The sequence below is a fragment of the Macaca mulatta genome, chromosome 1 (genome assembly GCF_049350105.2).
Source record: "Macaca mulatta isolate MMU2019108-1 chromosome 1, T2T-MMU8v2.0, whole genome shotgun sequence".
Lineage (NCBI taxonomy): Eukaryota > Metazoa > Chordata > Mammalia > Primates > Cercopithecidae > Macaca > Macaca mulatta.
In genome coordinates, this window is record NC_133406.1 from 238,400,749 (window position 1) to 238,423,600 (window position 22,852).

General features: G+C 55.2%; 1 protein-coding gene and 2 long non-coding RNA genes across 6 annotated transcripts in view; 1 reads left to right on the forward strand and 2 right to left on the reverse strand.

The window, feature by feature from the left end:
• Positions 1-22,852, reverse strand: part of SKI (SKI proto-oncogene) — an 82,643-nt gene that overhangs the window by 29,664 nt on the left and 30,127 nt on the right. The gene's annotated exons all lie outside the window — the stretch shown is intronic.
• The window catches only part of LOC144337171 (uncharacterized), a 50,462-nt gene that overhangs the window by 16,459 nt on the left and 11,151 nt on the right, over positions 1-22,852 (forward strand). The gene's annotated exons all lie outside the window — the stretch shown is intronic.
• LOC144337160 (uncharacterized) lies at positions 15,389-21,254 on the reverse strand. 2 transcript variants are annotated; one of them, XR_013409848.1, is made up of 4 exons: positions 17,156-21,175; positions 16,792-17,095; positions 16,035-16,654; positions 15,389-15,470 (listed from the first exon to the last, which is right to left on the reverse strand). It is a non-coding gene; the product is annotated as an uncharacterized LOC144337160 (long non-coding RNA). The 2 variants fall into 2 exon arrangements; XR_013409850.1 differs by lacking the exon at positions 15,389-15,470 and having other exon boundaries at positions 16,030-16,654; positions 16,792-17,059; positions 17,120-21,254.

A 22,852-nucleotide genomic window follows, 5' to 3' on the forward strand; every position in this document is an offset into this window, starting at 1 on the left:
GTGATGGCCACAGCCCTGCCCTTGTGGAGCTTACTGTCTGGGGAGGGAGATGAAGGTGGCACTTCAATGCCAGGGTCCAGGAGGTGGCAGCATCCCAGCACCACAGGGAATTGGGTGGGGGGTGTGCAAGCACTCGGGCCCTAACCAAATCTTAGCCCTAACACCCCCCACCACCACCTGGCTCACAGGGCAGTGCTCACGGCCTGTGTACACGTGTGCCCATGGGTGCTGCCCGCCCAGGGACTGCAGGGAGGTCTGCGGGCCACGGCATCCAGCCTGGGGCAGCCTCCTGAGTGGCATCAGTGACTTCCTAAAAAAAGGCCCCAGAGACCCCACCCCTCTCAACCACGGGAAGACACAGGAGTTGGTGGGTCTAGGGAAGCCCTCACCACACAATGAATCTGCCGGGCTCTACCTTTAGGAATGGGCAGGACAGGCCTGCTCCGCTGAGGCCATGCACAGATGGGGAGGCACACACAGCCTGTGCCTGACGGTGAAAGGTGAAGGGAGGGGCAGACCCAAGGGACCTGGGTAGATTTCTCTAGCAAGAGTGGTCTCCAGATCACATTTAGGAATCTGCAATTTCACCACTGGTCCTGATACAGACTGCCGTCCTCCCCAGGGCTCCTGTGTCTCACGGCAGGACAGCAAAGGCAAGGCCCAGCCAAGCCAGAGCCGGCTGCTGCCTCTGGGCAAGGCCTCCATGCCCCACCCTTGCATCACTCCTGGCTCTGCCCTGTTCAGACAGCCCTGCCCACAATGGGTGGGGCACAGAGACCAGCAGGAGCAGCACTTCGGGACCCAAGGCTGGGAGTAAGTGGGTACAGGGGACACCGGGCTCCTAAGAATCATACTGTGGCCCCACCCCAAGTGCCTGCCTCCAGACCTTGCTCACTTGAGGGCAAAGCAGGCATCCAGCAAGCCGAAGCCATCAGGAGTGGTGCATGTGTGTGTGCGTCCATGGTACTGATATGTGCATCCATGTATGCCTGTCCTGATGACTGTATGACAGGTGTGTGCGCCCGTGGATGCCGTGTGAGTGCCCGTGGGTGCTGATGTGTGTGCACGTGTTCCTGTGGGTCCTGATGAGTGAGACAGGTGTGTGTGCCTGTGGATGCTGATGTGCGCACGTGTTCCTGTGGGTCCTGATGAGTGAGACAGGTGTGTGTGCCCGTGGGTGCTGATGTGTGCACGTGTTCCTGTGGGTCCTGATGAGTGTGTGAGACAGGTGTGTGTGCCCGTGGGTGCTGATGTTTGTGTGCACGTGTGCCCGTGGGTCCTGATGAGTGCATGAGTGCAGGTGTGTGTGCCCGTGGGTGCTGATGCGTGCGTGCACTCCATTTTCACACTGCTGATGAAGATATACCCAAAACTGGAAACAAAAAGAGGTTTAATTGGACTTACAGCTCCACATGGCTGGGGAGGCCTCAGAATCATGGCAGGTGGCAAAAGGCACTTCTTACATGGCGGCGGCAAGAGAAAAAATGAGGAAGCAAAAGCGGAAACCCCTAATAAACCCATCAGATCTCACGAGACTTATTCTCTATCACGGGAATAGCAGAGAAAGTCCGGCCGGATGGTTCAATTACCTCCCCTGGGTCCCTCCCACAACACGTGGAAATTCTGGGAGATACAATTCAAGTTGAGATTTGGGTGGGGACACAGCCAAACCATATCACCGTCTCTACTAAAACTACAGAACTTAGCTGGGCATGGTAGCATGTGCCTGTAATCTCAGCTATTCAGGAGGCTGTGGCACGAGAATCACTTGAACCTGGGAGGAGACAGAGTGAGACTCCATCTCCAAAGAAAAATAGTTTTAAGTTTGAAAGGTTTAAATACCCTTTCTTTTTAAACAAACTGTTAGCACAGAGAGAAAAGACGCTTTCCTGCAGCCCCAAATGAGAGGAATCACAGCTCCAAGGAAGCGCCCGCCCCAGCACCGGCAGCAGCCTCCTGGGTGAGGTCCCTGCGGTGCCTGCCGGAATCTCTCCAATGCCCCGCCCCTGAGAGGAAGCAGCTCCAGTGCTCATCAACACCCATTACAAACGCATCAGGGGCCAGAGGGACCCACGAATTCCAGAACCAAAGACAAAAACCTCAACAGAGGGGTTCCTGAACACGTCAGGAATGGAGCTGTGAGTGGGGGCTTTTCATGGGGGTTCGTAAGTTACTCAAAGACAGCAATCAGGAACTCAGCAATCAGGAGCCAGAGGATGGCCACATATTCACAGCGGAGGCCCCTGTACCTCCTCTTGGTGGGACACCCCAGGTTGGGGTGCATGGTCTAGAGCAGGCCTAGCGCTGTCCCCAGCCCCACACACTGAGCCCTACAATCTTCTGCTTACAAAGAAAAAGCTTCATGTTTTCTCACCATCCAACCACAACGCTGTCTCTCGCTTATGGGTCTAAAACACTGCGGAGGCGGCTCAGGGCCTCTAGAGGCACAGACAGGGGGCCCTACAGGCCTTCAGCCCTGGCTCCCCAACCCCAGGGCCACAGGAGCAGGTGGCCCAGGGACCAGGAGAGCAACAGACACGCACTTCCGGCTTGCTGATCTCCCTGGAGGGTCCAGGGCAGTCGGGCCAGCCATTCCTTTGGAGATAAATATCAAACCTCAAGTAAATGGCTTTTGAGGGCAGCAGGTGAACTTCTGAGAGCTGGGTGGAGCCAGGTGCTCCTGGGGTAGCCAGCCACAGCCTGCTGGGCTGTCCCTTCAAGTGCAGGTAAAGGCAGGTGGAGCGGCAGTGGGGGTCGGGGGTGGGGAGCAGGACTTCTTTCTGTGAAATGTGGCTGCACGAATGGGAGAGTCCACCCGCGCCGGGCTCAATCACAGTAAATGCCAGTTCCTCACGTCTTCTCCCTATCAGAGCAACCGGCCCCTGCTCAGTGTGAACCAAAGAAAAGAACAGCTTGAAAGGGCACAAGGAGGCCGGGCGCGGCGGCTCAAGCCTGTAATCCCAGCACTTTGGGAGGCTGAGACGGGCGGATCATGAGGTCACAAGATCGAGACCATCCTGGCGAACACGGTGAAACCCCGTTTCTACTAAAAAATACAAAAAACTAGGCGGGTGAGGTAGCAGCGCCTGTAGTCCCAGCTACTGGGGAGGCTGAGGCAGGAGAATGGTGTAAACCCGGGAGGTGGAGCTTGCAGTGAGCTGAGATCTGGCCACTGCACTCCAGCCTGGGCGACAGAGCGAGATTCCGTCTCAAAAAAAAGAGAAAGGGCACAAGGAGACTGCTCAATTGTCAACACCTCTGAAAGGCTGCTGCCCCAGGACCAGCCTGGGCGGGGAAGGTGGGCAGAGTGCACGCACGACCAGGAGCCAAGGTGCGCTGGGGGATGCAGGCAACGGGGCCTGCTGGCAACGGGGCCTGCCAAGGACTCTCCCTCCCAAAGAGCCAGAGGCCAGGTCCAAGGAACATTTAAAGATAAACGTTGGCCTGGTGCGGTGGCCCACGCCTGTAATCTCAGCACTTCGGGGGACTGAGGCAGGCGGATCACGAGGTCAGGAGATCGAGACCATCCTGGCGAACACGGTGAAACCCCGTCTCTACTAAAAATACAAAGAATTAGCCATGTGTAGTGGCGGCGCCTGTAGTCCCAGCTACTCGGGGGGCTGAGGCAGGAGAATGGCGTGAACCCGGGAGGCGGAGCTTGCAGTGAGCCGAGATCACTCCACCGCACTCCAGCCTGGACGACAGCGTGACTCCGTCTCAAAAAAAAAAAAACAACGATAAATGTTTATGGAAAAACCAGACTCCCCCCACACCCTCATCCTTCCCCAGGGCTCAGGGTCTCAGACAAAGGGCAAAGTTGTCCACACCGGCCAGGCCACACCCAGACCACCTCAGAGCACCTAAAAACCCCCAGAGGGCGGGGCAGCCCCACTGCTCCCTGAAGGCGGAGCCACAGGAAGCCTCGTCCCTGTGGGAACCTCGAGGTCTGTGACTACAAGAAACAGAAAGGAGCCGTCGGTGGCCCCTGAGCGGAGCCATGGGCCGGCCACTGCTCCGACCACTCAGGGCCCTGATGCTCCTTCCAAGACAGAATCGGACCAGGACCCCACGTACAGATCTCCACCGGGCCCCCGAGGCTGGCCACCATCTCTAGAAGCTCCTCTCACGGGGCAGCAGCCCTTTCAGGTGGGGGTTCCAGGACAAGCTTGTTCAGCTGGAGAAACCCCTGGGGCCGCCCCCTGTGAGGCTGCTTCAGCTTGGGTGGGTGAGAGGTGCAGCCTCCGCCTGCTGACACACACGGCCTGGGGCTGCCTGGAAAGACCAGCACAGACAGCAAAGGCCCCAAACAATTGGGGTGCCTTCGCCCACCCTCACAAGGGTCGTGTCTCCTCTGCTGAGAGCAAGGAGTTGGGAGGGGCCGTGGTGGCGAGGAAAGTGACCAAAGCTGACTGCAGCAAGGGGCAGCAGCCAGCCTCCCTCACTCCCTCCCGAAAGTGGGGCCCCCGCCCCCCATCACGGCTGCTATTCTCCTAGGGTCCGGCGCTGCAGCCACATAGTCCAGAGGCCCCTTCAAGTCCCATCAACCAACTGTCATGGGCCAAGTGGCGGTGTCTGCCCCCCATGAGGCTCCGGCCTGGAATCCCACTTCCAGAAACATGTAAGAGGGACATGGCCAGGTGTCGCTGGGACTTCCTGCCACGGGGCAGGAGTGGACACCATCCAGGTGGCCCCTGGGGAGGGCTGACCACCCGCACAGTAGAGCACACGCGGCCACGACTGGGACACGGGCCCTCAGGTGACTGGTGGAGCGAGCGAGAGGCAGCCCCACGCCACCCTCGGCGCCCACAGGGAACCGCACCCCACGAAGCACAGCTGTCATGGGTGGTCTTGACCTGCAAACCCAGCATATGGGGGCCTGGCTGAAATGCAGAGAGAGGAACGGTGAGCCGGCAGCCCCAAGCCTGGGAAGGGCCAAGAACTTCCCGGAACCAAGTATTTGCAAAGACTGACAGAAAGTTTGTGTCTTTATTTAACCAACAGAAAGCCTGCCATGGGAAAGCAAGCGAAGCGCACAGGCAGAGCTCCTCAACGGGAAAAGGAGTCCGGCCTCAAAGCAAAACCAGCGCCACTTACAAAGCGCTGCCTTCCTGAATCCCCCTTACCTGGAGGTGCCTACGTGAGCGCCCACCCAACTGCAAGTGTCACCTGACCCCAGGGCTGGGTCTGGACATGGCCCATAAGACCTGCGCACACGCGTGGGTGCTCAGCATGCATCTGGGCGGACCAGGATACTGTTCCAGGGCCGCCATCCTGGTGCTGCTGGTCAGGGAGATGTCCCCACCTTCCAGCCAGGGCAGCGAGTGAGAGGCTGTGGGCAGAGAGGTATCCCCGCCACAACCACCCAAGAGCACGTCTGCCCGCACGGCCCATCCACACCCGGTCCACAGAACGGACGGGGGGCCGCCGCACTCCCAAGGTCCCCCACAGCCTCAGCCCGAAGGCTGCCCATGGAGCAGCTTCGAGGCCCTGCACCAGCACACTTTGGCGTGATGCTGGGGGAGGCTGCAGTCACGGTCGGGCCTCCTGGCTGGGTCCACCCTCTGGTCGCACACTTGTCACTTCTCCAAGGATGTTCTTACCCTCCCCCCACCAGGTCAGCCACACAACCTGGGGCCACAGCACCTCTGCCCAGGCTCACAAGGCTGGGGAGGACCGTCCCCAGCAGGGTCACGGGTATCCCTGGCTCAAGCTCACTAACGAGGCAGGGCCAGACCCTCCCATTCCATCACAGACAAAAAGAGGCATGGCAGCCACCCCGTCCCGTCCTCCCCACGCTAAGCCAGGCAGTCCCATCTCAGCCCCGTGGCTCCCAGGACTGTGGGAGGAATGCCACCCTCTGACCAGGAGAGGGACCCCACGGCTGCTGTCTTCCCGCACACGCTTCCGAGGGTCTCCGGCGCCGGTGGGAAAGAGGAGGGGCCGGGGGAAGTGTGGGGCTTGGAGAAGGCAGCATGGCCAAGGCCCGGACACCCCCAGCTGGGTCTCAGCCGGCCAAACACACCGCCTTGGTCTGTTCCCAAAATGAAGGGCCAAATGGCCTCGGCAGCCATCTCAGGAATAGCCGTGTGGCATCTGCACTGAACACAGGTGGCGCCAAATGTCTCCACGGGGGCAGGGGTACAGCCTGTGTTTTCAGGTGCTCTTTGGGGCCAGCTGATGACATTTACTACTGCTGGAACAGTTTCTCTGATTTAAGACCCAAGGCGCCTACCACCTCCCCCTCCCCTGGAAGAAGCTGAGGCACCAGCGAGCCTCGGGGGCATGAGGGGCCTGGGAGGGCGAGGCTTGGTGCATGGTGAGAACTCCCTCACAGGGTCCGGGGTCAGCACACGCAGACAGGGGCACGGGAGACAGGAATCAGACTCCAACACGCTACTGACAAAACACGAAGACCTCAACAGGGGAGTTTTGGTTTTGATAAACTGCATTAAGGACACCATTTACAAGACATGGTTGTATTTAATTTAAGTGGGTTTTGGCAATCAATGACAATGCAAAAATAGGAACCAGTTCACCCTCCGTTATTATTATTATTTTTTAAGTCGCAAAGAGCTTCCCCGAGCCTTAGCAGGAACAGGGCTCGTGTAGCCTGTTGGGGAAGGAGGCCCCCAGACCACAGGGACAGCCACTGCCACTCAGTGCAGCTGGGAGCTGTAGACGCTGGGCCAGGGCTGTCTCCCCCACCCCCCAACGGAGGGATCCTGTGGAGGGCTCTGTCCCCTCTTTCCACTGCATGTTTTGAGGAGGCAGCACAGTCTCAACACCTCTGGTTTCTATTTATGCTAAACCTGGAAGTCTGTGTGTGTTTTTGCTTAATTTTTAACACCATTTTTAAGCTACTAAAACATTTAACCTTGGTAGCTCGGCTCAGACCTTTCAGGTTTTTAATCCCCGGAAAGGCCGGCCCTCGTGGAGGCTCCAGCCCCGCCCATCTGTGCAGAGGGCAAGAGGTCGTGAGAATGTAAGAGACAGCAATAAAAATCGGGGCAGTGACCTTTTGAACCAGCCTCTTTGCAGGACGCAGGCCTGGAGAGACAGCAAGGTGGCCTGGGGCGGGCGGAGGCCCCCAAGCCCCTCCACTCGGTGCCCCTGCACCTGCCCACAGGGGCAAGTCCTCCCAGAGGAGAAAAGCAACGAGGAAGCGGCCAGTGGCCCGGAGCTCCTCTCCCAGTCCCAGTCCCGCCAGCCACCCACGGGCCAGGACCAGATGCATCTTCAAAAACCACTTTCTGGAAGCATCGCCAGCCAGTCCTCCCAGGATGCCAACCTCTGGGGCCATCGCATCAATATCAGAATCTCCTGGCCCCTCCGCAACAGACCTGGACGCGGGGGGTTGAGGGGAGGCCTGCATGACTGCTCAGAGGGTCCCCTTAGGCCACCAGAAGCACCCCCTCCCCACCGCGGGACAGGGGCCACAATCCCCGCCCCGGGGCGGGCCTGCGGGGACAGGCGAGGGGCCCCAGGCGATGGTGGGGCTCAACGGGACAAAGGTTCCGAGGGGCGAGAGCAGCACAGCACAAAAGGCGAGCGTCTGGGGTCAGCCCGGGGCAGGGCAGCCGACACAAAGCCCCTGCCGAGGGCAGCCAGTGCTCCGCCGAACCTGCCAGCATCTGAGCGCTTAATCCCCACACTGGAGACCGTCTGAGAGATGGGACACTGAATCTTCTTTAAAAGGGGGCCCCCAGGGGTGACACCAGCCCAGGCGCCACGCGGCCCCATAACAGGCTCCTGTGGGGACCTCTCCCGGCGGGAGAGGCTGCCTGGTTTCTCTGGCCTGGACGGGGGGCAGCCCCTGCAGCTCCCCAGCGCAGCAGACTCTTCTGGGGGGAGGCCAGCCAGGGTTCCTCAGTGAACAAATGCCCCTGGAGCCATCAGGGAGGATGTGGCAGGGCCTGGCTGGGAGGTGGGGGTGTCCAGGCCTCTGCACTTCTCAGAGACTGTCCCGTGACTCTGGGGTTGCCCACCACAAAGGAGCCCAGGCTCGTGTGCAACCCAACACCCATCAGGACACCCCAAGTTCTGCAGTGGGCCCAAGGACACACATCCCTCCAACCCCCACAGACCATGCAGGTCGCACCAGGCCCCAGAACACTCCTCACCAGGCCTCAGTCATCCCCAGAGCCCAGGCCTGGGGCCAGGCACTTGGGGCCATAGGCTCATTCACAGGGAAACCGTCTGGCCTGGTGACATGGGCAGCTGGTCCAGCCTGGGGTGGCCCGGGACAGGACCAGGAGCCCTCGGGCAGGAGAGGGGCAAATGTGAACTTGTCCACCTCCATGCTGGCCCTCTGGAGAGTGCGGCAAAGGGACAGCAAGGATGTCAAACAGCTGAACAGCCCTGCCCTCGCCCCCAGAGTCCAGGGGCCCAGAAGAAGGGAAGCGGGAAGGGCTGGCCAGGTCCAGTCTCTGCTCCCGCCCCACCTCCAGCCCCTCTGGAGGGCAGGACGGCCTGAACTTTTCACCTTGGGCTCAGACACCCAAAGAAAGGCTGTGAGGTGTCTGCCCGGGAGGCACAGGGAGTGCGGCCTCCTCAGTCGGCAGCTTGTTTCCCCAGCGCCCCCTCAACACTGCGCACTGCCCATTTTACAATCGCCAGATGGCAGCCCAGGAACCACAGGCCTCCCATTACCCTGTGACCGCCTGACCTCTCGTAAACGGGACAAAGCCCAGGCCTTGTGGCCACACCCCCACGCCTGTGAGGGACCAAGACAGGGGCTTTGGGTCACCAGGGCTGCATTCAAGATGAGCACTGTCCAGGGGATGCCTCAGGCGCTGGCGTCAGAGTGGTGTCACCAGCATCTCCCAGCCCCTCCTCCCATGCCAGGCCCGAAGGGAGGATGACATGCAGCAGGCCCAGGACCGAACCCAGACCCAGCGCCAGTCAACGGGCCCACCTGCCCTTGCTCTAGCTTGTGGAGAGACCACCTCTGTCCCTCACTTGCAGCAAGGTGCTAGCCACACTTCACTGTCCAGCTGTAGGGGACAAGATGACCAGGGCACAGCACAGCACCCCCGGACAAAACTCCAACCAGTGGGGGACATCCAGGGACAGCCACGCTCATCCATTGGCAGTCTGGTGGCAGACACCGCCAAACATGCCAGACCCGCCAGACCCACGCCAGCCACAGGTACCGCCAGACTCGCCAAACCCAATCCAGCCACAGGTACTGCCAGACCCGCGCCAATCACAGGCACCGCCAGACCCACGCCAGCCACAGGCACCGCCAGACCCACCAGACCCACACCAGCCACAGGCACCACCAGCCACACACTGCTCTGGTCCAGAGTCCTGAAGCAGCCTCCTGCCGGCCCTGGGCCCAGTGCACAGCCACGTCCCCACTGTCCCTGGTGCCCAAGGCTGGCTTAACAGCAACCAACAGGGAAGGAAGGAGGAGAGTGTCCAGGACCAGCCATGAGGCCGATTCCAAAGCTGGCTTCTGCCCACAAAGCAACGCTCCAGGGCAGCAAAGCTCCTCATCACACCCGAGAACCAGGCGCCACTAATGCAGGCCTGAAGAGGGATGAACCCAGCCTGCGGAATGGCTTTGCTTCACGACAGGCCACAGGCTGCCGAGGACAGATACCCCAAATGGGGGAACGCATCTGGCAGTGTCCACTTGGCCTACTGGTGACACTGTGGGGGCCTGCAGTGTGGCCACTTCCGTCAACGCTCACATCACTGCAAAACCCACTGTCTCTGTCCTAACGGCCCCTTAGTCACCCTCTGGCTCTGCCCAGGCTTGGATCCCAGGGCTGGATCTGCATCAAGAATCAAACACAGGCCGGCACGGTGGCTCACGCCTGTCATCCCAACATTTTGGGAGGCCGAAACAGGAGGATCACTTGAGCCCAGGAGTTCTAGACCAGCCTGGACAACATGGTGAGACCCCGCCTCTGCTCAAACAATACAAAACCTTAGCCAGACATAGTGGTGTGTGCCTGTAGTCTCGGCTACTCATGAGGCTGAGGTGGGAGGATTCACTTGAACCAACAGATCGAGGCTGCAAGATCGTGCTGCTGCGCTCCAGCCTGCGTGACAGAGCCAGAGCCAGACCCTGTCGAAAGAAAGAAGGAAAGAGAGAGAGAAGGAGAGAAGGAAAAAGAGAGGGAGGGAGGGAGGGAAGGAGGAGGGAAACGGAAAGGGAAGGGGGAAAAGGGGGAAGGGAAAAGGGAGGGGGGAAGAGAGGGAGGGAGGAAGGAAGGAAGGAAGGAATCAGAATACGGCAGCACAGCAGCTGGGGCTCTCTGGGTGGGGCCAGAAGGCACAGTTGCTGTCCCCACCAGTCCCCGCACCCACTCCTGTCACGGCCTCTCCCTCGACTGCGCCTATGGCCCCCGCATGCTGCTCTGCAGCCCTCACAGGCCAGAGAAAGACTCCAAGCCTCATCTCTCCGTCAACGCTGAAAATTGGGTGAAACTCCATGGTCAGGGAAAGGGGGACCTGTCAAGCCAGCCAAGAAAATTCACCTTGTCCCAAGACCAGTTGAATGCGGCCACAGCTGCCCTGTAGTGACAGCTCGGCACCACTGGGAAGGCCAGACGAGTCCCCCTGCAACCAGACATACCCCAAGGTGGCTTATGAACCCCAGGGCACCTGACTCGCGCTGCAGTGCCCCCTTAACGAGAGGCCCTCCATCAGTGGCACGCAGAGCTGCAGGAAGCACAGGTGTCCCAGGCCACACAGCACCAGGATCCCACACCCAGATCAGGGTGCAGGGTTCAACCCACCAAAACCCTACCAGGATCCCCGAGTCCTCTGAGACACCTGCCTACACAGCCTCCTGGGAGGTGCTGGAGGGACCAGGAGGCACACAGTGGGAGCTGGATCCCCGAGTCCTCTGAGACACCCGGCTACACAGCCTCCCGGGAGGTGCTGGAGGGACAGTGGGAACAGCAGGGAGGCGATGCCAGCCCCCAAGGACGGGCGACATCAGCGGCAGCACAGCCGCCCGCTCAGAGCCAGGGCCCCACCGCATGACAACCCAGGGGGCACCTGGGCCAGGGCTGCGGGCGCCATGCATCTGACCACTGGGGTGGGCACCAGCTCCACGTAGTGCTGTTGGGAGTGCCCTGGCCTGTGGGAACCTGCTTCTAAGGGTGAGTAGCATCCATGGAGGGGTGGCGGCTGCCCAGCCTGTGAGGTCTCCGCCTGGCACCCACATAGCCACGGCCACCACAGCACACAGGCCCCAGGTGGCACTCAGGACCTCCAGCCTCCCACTGGAGGTGGCCTCAGGCTCAAGCTGTGACCTGGAACCAAAGTGTGACTTCCAAACACGTCTCGCAGGGCATGCAAGGTGCTCCTGCTCATTTGGAGACCGTACAGACAGAGTGACCCTGGACCTGTGTCCTGGAACAGTCTGGAAGTAGAAAGGCCCAAGCATCAGCCTCACACACCTCAGGACACCCCAGCTGCATTTCCTGACGCCCAAAGGCTGACTGCATCCCTGACGTGTGGCGCCCCCCGTGCCCCCACAGCAAGCCTTTCCCAGGCCTCTGGCCGCTGCCCAGCTTCTGATGAGAGCAAAGTGCAGCACTGATCGCATGGCCCCTAATGCCCCACTCCCTCAGTGCCCTCAGGCCTGGCCCAATCCCAAAGCTGTCCACCACGCCTTCCACCCTGAAAGGAGGCTCGGGATATTGAAGTGTGAAGAGGTATGTCTCCCATATAGCACATGAGAGGACGTGGGACATTCTTGTCGCACCTGCTCCAGCCCGGACGGCCCCGTCAACACACCCCTTCCTTGCTCCTCACAAGATCAGACTGCCTGGAAATGTCTGCAAACAAACCCCAGAACTCCACTGTACCCCTGCGCAAGCTGAATTCGGAGTGGTACGTGCTAGTCCCCCTTTCCTGACGGCTGGCCCACAACTGCTACCATCGCCTGTGCCTGCAGATGTTATTAAGAGCGACATGGACACCAAGCTTGTTACAAAACCAGTTCAGCGCTGGCTTGATGCAGTTGCTCGCCTGAATAGTCAAAATCATGGCACTTTGTTCATAATCAATTCCCGCTGAAACTGAAAAGGCGGTGATGAAGATGTTAACAAAACGAATTTAATGTAGCCAAAATTATTGCAAAAGGAAAACACATCCGCTCACAATGGATGTGCCAGTCAGCACAATTCAGCGATGTTTTTAAACCTGCTGCCATGGAGCGGGATTTGCCCACCTTCCTCCCTGAAGCAGAGGCCACCCTGAGGGCCTCCAGGGCCATCTCAACATTTCCAGTTACTTTGGCTCTTTCTATCTGAAACTTGGCCCTGAGCAACTTTCTCCCACAAGAGCCTCAGCCTGGAGGAGAGCCCACGAGCCACACAGGTCCGGCCACCGTGATGACAGCACCATATTCATTTTCTATCTCATTTTTCAAATGGAGTGGATGAAGGGGGTGACCGATGAGAGAAGCTGGATGTCACTCACGGACTGCGATGCCAGGGCCCGCCTGCAGCCAAGGTGAAGTCACAGAGACCCATCACCCTCCTCCCCGGAAAGGCCAAAAACGCAGACAAGACATGAGGCAAGAGACAATGGCCCCGGGGACCCTGGATGTCAGACAGCAAAGGACAGTGGTCCCCAAAATTCAGAGTGGAGCCAAACCCTCTGGCAGCCCCAGCTCACTGCCTCCCGAGAGTTCCCAGCCATGGTACAGGAAGCGGGACCCAGGCAGGGCCCAGCAGACACTGGGTTGAGACGGAGCTGACAATTCAGGGCAAGCAAGGCAGCTGCAATTCACAGGAACAGCAGAGAAGGGAGCACCGCACAGAGCGCCTGGGGTCTGCAGGGGCCCCTGACAATTCCGCAGACCCCAGATCACAGCACGTATGTGCAGAAACTCCACGAGGCCGGGATGACTCACCCACAGAGATTTAGAGACGACAGGCCTGAGGCTCACACCAGGCTAGGCAAAGAGCCTGTCTCCACCAGACAGACAGGAAATCGCCCAAATTCATGGGGTCCTGTGTCCCTCAGAAGACTCTGCCACAGGAGTGCGGAATTATCCGGCCTAGAATGAGCCCTGAGCCCAGCTCTAGACCCACCTAAAACAAATCACAAAAGCAAGACCCAAACGGATCAAGCTACCTCCAAGTAACTGAACGCAGTCTGGACAAAGCTCAAATTTTTATTTTATTGTATTTTTTCCCTGAGACAGGGTCTGGCTCTGTCACCCAGGCCGGAGTGCAGCGGCGCGATCGAAGCTCACTGCAACCTCCACCTCCTGGGTTCAAGTGATCCTCCCACCTCAGCCTCCCAAGTAGCTGGGACTACAGGTGTGCACCACCACGCCTGGCTAATTTTTGTATTTTTAAGTAGAGACAATTTCTCCATGTTGCCCAGGCTGGTCTCGATCTCCTGGACTCAAGCAATCTGCCCACCTCAGCCTCCCAAAGTGCTAGTATTACTGGTGTGAGTCACCACGCCCAGCCGATTTATAGGAATACAAAAACATTCAGCACCCAAACAGGCAAATTTCAAAACGTCTAGAATCCAGAAAGCAAGAAATTGTGGACCACGATGAGGAAAATCCATCAATTGCAAAAGATCAGAACTGGCACAGACGTAGAAATTCATAGAAGACACTGGAACTGTTAGGACACTGTATTCCACATGTTTAAAAGAGTAAAATAAAGACATGAAAGATTATAATAAAGTCCCAAATCAAACTTCTAGAGATGACACATCCGCTGCTACACGGGATTAAGTGTTGAGGAGACGCTGTGGAAGAAAACATTTGCGATGTGGACACAGTAACAGAGGAAAAAGAGTCCAAAGGTGAGAAGAGCACCTTGAGCTGAGAACAGTCACGTGACTGACACATGGGCCGCCAAGTGCCCGGAGGAGGGAGGCAGGAGAAACGCCTTCCAAACCTAACAAAAACTATACAACGTACTCTGAACACACGGAGCATGAGGAAACCACAGCAAAGTGGCTCAAAGCAGTGACAAAGAGACAATGCTAAAGAAAGGCATTGAGCGCCATGGCTCACGCCTGTAATCCCAACACTTTGGGAGGCCAAGGCAGGTGGATTACCTGAGGCTGAGTTTGAGACCAGCCTGGCCAACATGGAGAAACCCCGTCTCTACTAAAAATACAAAAAATTAGCTGGGCGTGGTGGGAGGCGCCTGTAATCCCAGCTGCTCAGGAGGCTGAGGCAGGAGAATCACTTGAATCCGGAGGCAGAGGTTGCAGTGAGTGGAGATTGCGCCACTGCACTTCAGCCTGGGTGACAGAGTGAGACTCCGTCTCAAAAAAAGAAAAAAAGAAAAGAAAAGGAAGAAAAAAAGAAGAGGCATGTCCGTCAAGAAGAGGAGAGAAGGATGAACAGATCTCTTTCTGGAAGCACACAAGCAGGAAGACAGTGCAGCAACATCTTTAAAGTATTGAAAATTGGGGCCAGGCACGGTGGCTCATGCCTGCGAAATCTCAGCACTATGGGAAGCTGGGGACGGCCGATTGCTTGAGTCCAAGTTTGAGACCAGCCTGGGCAACATGGCAAAATCCCATCTCTACAAAAAAATAAAACAGGCCGGACGCGGTGGCTCACCCCTATAATCCCAGCACTTTGGAAACCCGAAGCGGATGGATCATGAGGTCAGGAGATCGAGACCATCCTGGATAACACGGTGAAACCTCGTTTCTACTAAAAATACAAAAAATGAGTCGGGCGTGGTGGCACGCACCTGTAGTCTCAGCTGCTTGGGAGGCTGAGGCAGGATAATCGCTTGAACTCGGGAGGCGGAGGTTGCAGTGAGCCAAGATCATGCCACTGCACTGCAGCCTGGGTGACAGAGACTCTGTCTCATATACATACAGACATACAGACATACATACATAGAGAAAATTACCTGTATAACACAAACCAGTAACCCTCAACCAAGAACAGATTAACTGAATAGTCTATATAGCTAAAAATCTTCCCACAAAAAAAAACTCTGGGTCCAAGTAGGTTTTAATGGTAAGTTCCACGAAACTTGGCCGGGCGCGGTGGCTCAAGCCTGTAATCCCAGCACTTTGGGAGGCCGAGACGGGCGGATCACGAGATCAGGAGATGGAGACCATCCTGGCTAACACAATGAAACCTCTACTAAAGTCTCTACTAAAAATACAAAAAAATTAGCCGGGCGAGGTGGCGGGCGCCTGTAGTCCCAGCTACTCGGGAGGCTGAGGCAGGAGAATGGCGTAAACCTGGGAGGCGGAGCTTGCAGTGAGCCGAGATAGCGCCGAAACTTTTGTTTTTTAATAGAAACAGAGTTCACCTATGTTGCCCAGGCTGGTCTCGAACTCCTGGGCTCAAGGGATCCTCCTGCCTTGGCCTCCCAAAGTGCTAGGATTACAGGCGTAAGCCACCACACCCAACCCCCACAAAACTTTTTTTTTTTTTTTTTTTTTTTGAGATGGAGTCTTGCTTTGTCGCCTAGGCTGAAGTGCAGTGGTACAATCTCGGCTCACTGCAACCTTTGCCTCCCGGGCTCAAGAGATTCTCCTGCCTCGGCCTCCCACGCAGCTGGGACTACAGGCATGCGCCACCACACCAGGTTAATTTTTGTATTTTAGTAGAGATGGGTGAACCATCTCACCACCATATTGGCCAATCTGGTCTCGAACTCCTGACCTGGCTTCCCAAAGTGTTGGGATTACAGGCGTGAGCCACTGCACCCAGCCCCCCACCAAACATTTTTAAAAGAAAAAATCCTTTCAGAAAACTTAGGAGGAAATACCTCTCAAATCATTCTACAAGAATATTACTCTGTTAATATCAAAACCAGACAAAGATACAAGGGAAGAAGAAAAAAAAGAAAACAAAAACACCAACATCCCTCATGAATATAAATGCAAGAATTCTTGGCGGGCGCCGTGGCTCCCGCCTGTAATCCCAGCACTTTGGGAGGCCGAGGCAGGGGGATCACCTAAGGTCAGAAGTTCAAGACTGCCTGGTCAATAGAGTGAAACCCCATCTCTACTAAAAATACAAAAATTAGCCGGGCGCAGTGGCACACGCCTGTAATCCTCACTACTTGGGAGGCTGAGGCAGACGGATCACTTGAGGTCAGGAGTTTGGGACTAGCCTGGCCAACATGGTGAAACCCCGTCTCTACTGAAAATACAAAAAACTAGCTGGGCATGGTGGCGGGCACCTGTAATCCCAGTTACTCAGGAGGCTGAGGCAGGAGAATCACTTGAACCTGGGAGGCGGGGGTTACAGTGAGCCAAGACAGCGTCACTGCACTGCAGCCTGGGTGACAGAGCAAGGCTCGGCCTCAAAACCAAAACAAAAAACAACTCAACAATATGCTAAAATAAATAATAAAACATCATGACTGAAGAGGGGGTTATCCCAGGAATGAACAACTGGTTTAGCATTCAAGAAATCAGTCAGTGTAATTCATCACATTACCAAAATAGAAAGATACCATATTAATAATCTCAAAAAATGCAGGAAAAAAACACCTGACAAAATCCAATAGCCTTCCTGATCAAGTAAACTAGGAACCGTATTCTGGCGACTTCCTCGGACTCATAAAGGGCACTGGCAAAAACCCCACACACAGCATCACACTCAATGGTGCCAATTATAGATCAGGAGGGAGGGCGTCCACTCCCACCACTCCCATCCAAACTAAACTCTCCCACTCTACACCTTCCCGATCAGGAGCGAGGGCGTCCACTCCCACCGCTCCCATCCAAACTAAACTCTCCCACTCCACGCCTTCCCGATCAGGAGCGAGGGCGTCCACTCCCACCACTCCCATCCAAACTAAACTCTCCCACTCCACACCTTCCCGATCAGGAGCAAGGGCGTCCACTCCCACCGCTCCCATCCAAACTAAACTCTCCCACTCCACGCCTTCCCGATCAGGAGCGAGGGCGTCCACTCCCACCGCTCCCATCCAAACTCTCCCACTCCACGCCTTCCCGATCAGGAGCGAGGGCGTCCACTCCCACCGCTCCCATCCAAACTCTCCCACTCCACGCCTTCCCGATCAGGAGCGAGGGCGTCCACTCCCACCGCTCCCATCCAAACTCTCCCACTCCACGCCTTCCCGATCAGGAGCGAGGGCGTCCACTCCCACCGCTCCCATCCAAACTCCCACTCCACGCCTTCCTGATCAGGAGCGAGGGCGTCCACTCCCACCGCTCCCATCCAAACTCTCCCACTCCACGCCTTCCCGATCAGGAGCAAGGGCGTCCACTCCCACCACTCCCAAACAAACTGCTCTGGAGGCTCTAGACAGTACCATCAAGCAAGACAAATAAAAGGGCATCCGGACTGGAAAGGAAGAAGTGAAACTGCTTTTACTGCAGACGACACGATCATCTACACAGAAAACCCGATGACGACTACAACAAAAGCCAGTAAGGTTAGTAAGTGAGTTGAGCAAAATTGCAGGCTACACGATCAACATACAAGAATTGTACTGGCCGTTTATATTCAGTAAACAGATTTTTTTAAAATACTATTTACAAGACAAAAAAAAAACCTTAATAGATAAATGAAAACATCTGACAAAACATCAAAACGTGGTAAAATCCTATGCGCTACAAACAACAAAATATTAAATTAAAAACAACCCAAATAAACAGAAAGCTTTCCATGGGTCGGAAAACTCCAGTTAAGATGTTCCCAATTTATCTACGGACTCAATTCAATCCCAATCAAAATTTCACAAAAATGTTCCCAGAAATTGACAAACTGATTCTAAAATTCATATGGAAAAGTGGAAGATCTCAAATAGCCATAACAGCTCTGAAAAAGCACAGGGTTAGAGCATGAATATCACCTGACCTCAAGAATTATTTTAAAGCTACGACAATCCAAAACAGCATGGCATTGATATAAAAAGATAAACAAGTGGATCAACCGAATACACATCCGCACAGCTGATTTCTGACAAAGGCACAGACAATCCAGTAGAGAAATAATCTTTACCACAAGCTCCACTAAAACAACTGAACACCTTGGGCAAAGAAATGAACTCAGGTTCACACCTTGCATCATACATAAAAATTAACTCAAAATGGATCACAGACCTAAATATACAACTTAAAGCTACAAAATTTCTAGAAGAAAACAGGAGATAATCTTTGTGACCTTGAGTTAGGAAAAAAGTTATCAGCTAGGAAACTGAAGTCCAAACAAAAGAACAAACTGAGGCCAGACGTAGTGGCTCACACCTGTGATCCCAGCACTTTGGGAGGCAGAGGCAGGCAGATCATTTGAGCTTGAGTTCGCAACCAACCTGGGCAACATAGCGAAACCCCGTCTCTACAAAAAACACAAAAATTAGCCAGGTGTGGTGGCATGTGCCTGTAGTCTCAGCCAGTCAGGAGGCTGAGGCAGGAGGATCACCTGAGCCCGGGAGGTGGAGGCTGCAGTGAGCTCAGATCACGAGACTGCACTCCAGCCGGGGTGACAGAACCACACCCTGTCTCAAAAAAAAGAAAAAGAACAAACTGAAAAATTGGACCAAGTAAAAATTTCGCAGTTCTATTCTTCAAAAGACACTTCAGAAAAAGAAAGCCACGGACAGGGACAAAGTCTACGTAAGGCACCAATGTGAAAAGGGACTTGCATCCAGAATACATAAAGATCTCTCACAAGTCAACAGTAAAACAACAAACCCAATCTAAAATAACTGGCAAAAATCAGAAGGGACATTCCACCAGAGAAGACATATGGTGGCAAATAAGCACAAGAGAAGCCACTCCACAATCTCAGCAATGAGGGAAGCTCAACCTAAACCCCAAGGAGATGGCGCCGCACACCCATCGGGACGACGGAACTCCTAAGCCCGCCCACCACGCGCGCCGGCGAGGACGTGGAGCAGCAGCAACTCTCACCGCCGGCAGGACGCGGGACGGTGCGGCCACCTTGGAAGATAGTCTGGCGGTTTCTAAAAGTTAAACACAAGCACAAATATGTGATGCAGCCATTCCACACCTAGGTATCCATCCAAGGAAATAAAACCGTGTGTCGCGACAACAACTTGTACCCGAATGTTCACAGCCGCTTTCTTTGTGACAGTCAAGAACTGGAAACACTCCACACGCTCCAACAGGCAAACGAAGGAACAAACGCGACATCCACACAGGGGAACACTGCCCAGCACACGCCAGGCGTCGAAGGAGCCCAAAATAATTACGCTGAGGGAAGGAAGCCAGACCAAAAGAAGAACATATTGTAGGATTTCATTTAGACAAAGCTCTAAGGAAGGCAGCGCATCTACAGGCCCAAAAGCTGCAGCCTGGGGAGAAAGGGGCGTGGGCAGGAGAGAACTTCTGGGCGACGGACAGGTTCATCATCTGGACTGCAGCGAGGGTTTAACACGTGTCTTACACGCGTGTGCATACATCAAAAATTATCTAACTGTATGCTTTAAATATACGCAGCTTATTATGTTAATTACGCCTCAAAAAGAGGTTTTAAAAAATAACTACACAGCAATCATCCCAACCGCACCCGTATATTCCAGGCTTCGTTTGTTCTATAGCTTTAAACAACCTCCACAGCTCAGGACAAAGGGAAACTGGTGGCACGAAACCACCACGGCTTCTGTCGCTGACCTCAGAAATGCCCTTTTCCATCCTAAGAGTTTCACAAAAACAACGTAGCTCTGTGTTACAGTTATTCTTTCTCTAGATCAGGAACCTGCAAGCGTTTCCTGTAAAGGACCAAATCACACATACTTTGGGTTTGTAGGCCACATGGTCTCTCTCACACCTACTCAGCCTTTCTGCTGTGACACAGAACAGCCACAGACGGCACCGGCGAGGGCGGGCCATGCACCTGTAACACTTTACTCACAAAAGCAGGCAGGGGGTGCCGGAGGAGCAGCAGCCACCATGTCATCTGGGAACTTGCTAGAAATGCACATTCTCAGACCCTACCTCGAACCTGGGAACCCACAGTTCTGGGGATGGAGCCCACAGCATGTCATTTCAGAAGCCAGTCCATGATTCCAAAGCCTGGGTTTGAATATGCTGGTCTAGAAAACCGGCCAAGTGATGAGCTGATCTGATTTAAAAGGAACACACCCCAAGGCAAACACTCAAGGGCCAGGAACTGCTGACCCCGATCCCAGGTGGGGCCCTGGGCCACCTCAGATAAAACATGAGTCCCGCCAGGCGCGGTGGCTCACACCTGTAATCCCAGCAAATTTGGGAGGCCAAGGCGGGTAGATCACAAGGTCAGGAGTTCAAGACCAGCCTGGTGAACATGGCCCACCAACATGGTGAAACCCCGCCTCTACTAAAAATTAAAAAATTAGCCGGGCGTGGTGCCAGGTGCCTATAATCCCAGCTACTCAGGAGGCTGAGGCAGGAGAATCCCTTGAACCTGGGAGGCAGAGGTTGCAGTGAGCTGGACCGTGTCACCGCACTCCAGCCTGGGTGACAGACCAAGACTCCAACTCAAAAACAAAAACAAAAAAAAACATGAGTTCCCTGACCAAGCCACTCATGGGGGAGAAAAAGAAAAGAAAAGAAAAGAAAAGAAAATGACGTTCCTGATAAACCTGTTACTCCATTTCCTGACTGACAAGTTTCAGCACTTTCAAAAAGAAAAAAAAAAACCATTCTCAAACGCCTCTGCTGCCCTTCCATGACGCCGCAGCACGCTCCGCACAGCCACTGCCTGATCCTCCCAAGGGGGCGATTCGGCCTCGGCATCTAGAATGGGGACATCTGAGCTGGTCCCACACACACCAGCCGAGACCGCTCTATGCTGCAGACACCAAACATACGGGTTTGAGGACCAGGAATCCTGTGTGTCCACGCGTGCATGCACACACACTGTCGCGAGATAAAACACCACATTCCAAGAAAATAACGTCTGGCTGTCCAAAGATTACTGCTGGTTAAAGTCACAAATAATCAGTATTGCCATATTTCCCTTTATAAAGTACCTCTTCACACTCTTCCTTGCTCAATGCTTAAACTGTCAACATTTACTTAAAATGTTTTGCAGGCTGGGCGTGGTGGCTCAAGCCTGTAATCCCAGCACTTTGGGAGGCTGAGGTGGGCAGTTCACCTGAGGTCAGGAGTTCGAGACCAACCTGACCAACATGGAGAAACTCCAAATCTACTAAAATTACAAAATTAGCCAGGCGTGGTGGTGCACGCCTGTAACCCCAGCTACTCAGGAGGCTGAGGCAGGAGAATTGCTTGAACCCGGGAGGCGGAGGTTGCGGTGAGCCCAGATCACACCATTGCACTCCAGCCTGGGCAACAAGAGCAAAGTTCCGCCCCCAAAATAAACAAATCAATAAAAATAAAAACGTAAAATATAAAAATCTTTTGCAAATCCAGAGAAACATGTCAAGAAGATATAATAATTCAAAAACATAATGAGGAAAGAAATCCAGTTTTTAGATGGAAGAGCAACATCGCTTCAACCCCATTCTCCTCTCAAAAGTCACCGAGAGCCCGGCTCTGGGATGAAGGAAGCATTGTCTCGAGCTCAAGCACACACAGGGCAGGAGGCAGCTGGGAGGAGGCGGCTGGGGGCCAAGCAGCTGCGCAGGCAGACGCCAGGGAGCCACGCCGACGCGCTCTGGCACCAAAGCGCTGCCACGGGAGGGGAGGCCTTGCAGAAGCAGGATCAGGGGCTGGTCCACACGTCTGCATAAGAGCTATCCACAGGGCTCCTAGGTGCCCTCCCCCCGCAGCCATTGGCACGTCAGCCTCGACGTGACCAGATGGAAAAGAATTGGCAATGCGGGCCGGGCACGGTGGCTCACGCCTGTAATCCCAGCACTTTGGGAGGCCGAGGCGGGCAGATCACAAGGTCAGGAGATCGAGACCACGGTGAAACCCCGTCTCTACTAAAAATACAAAAAATTAGCCGGGCGCGGTTGTGGGCGCCTGTAGTCCCAGCTACTCGGGAGGCTGAGGCAGGAGAATGGCGTGAACCCGGGAGGCGGAGCTTGCAGTGAGCCGAGATCGCGCCACTGCACTCCAGCCTGGGCAACAGAGCGAGACTCCGTCTCAAAAAAAAAAAAAACAAAACAAAAAAAAAAAGAATTGGCAATGTGGGGAAATGCCCCTTTAAAAAGTCGAGGTCTGAAATCAACCAAAGGAATGCAGAGCAAACCAGCAGGACAAACTGTCAAGGAAAACATTAATGTCTGCGGCAATAGGAGAAAGATGCGGCATCCACAAGTCACAACAGGTAAGAGCTTTTACAAAGAGAAAGACCGGATATCTCAGAAACGAAAATGAAATCATGAAACTAAAAGTAGCCAACAAAGAAAGTGCTGGATGATAAGGTGGAGACCTCCAGAGAGTAACCCTGAGCCACAAGGGGACAGCAGGGAGGCCACGGCAAGAGCACCAGTGCCAGGAGGACCAACGTCAAGCCCTAGGGAGTGCTAAGCAGGAGATGCCGCGGGCGCCGTCCCAAAGATCGGGGCATGAGCCTCCTGGTAACGAAAACCTGACAAGGGCCCAGCAGGTGCGCAACACAGGGCCAAATACAAGCCGCCTCGAGGTGTCTGACAAGATGACATTTTGAATGCCAGATCCAAGAGGAGGTTTTGAAAGCTCCTGAAGGACACAGTCAGGTCACATGTCAGAGCCCAAGGCAGATGGCAGGGGACTTCACCATGGGGACACCAGAGGCAAAACACTGAGGAGGGCTGACAAGTGTTCTGTTCCAGCCCTCCACACACGGGTGCCCAGTTACCCGGTCAGCCATACAACACCCAAAGCACGTGCCTCCTAGGCACCCAACTGCACAGTGTGCTGCGGTCACTCAGATAAGGACGAACCCAGGAGGGGAACCCCTAGAACCCCATAGCAGGAAGAGCACAGAAATACCCAGGGCAGGCAGGTG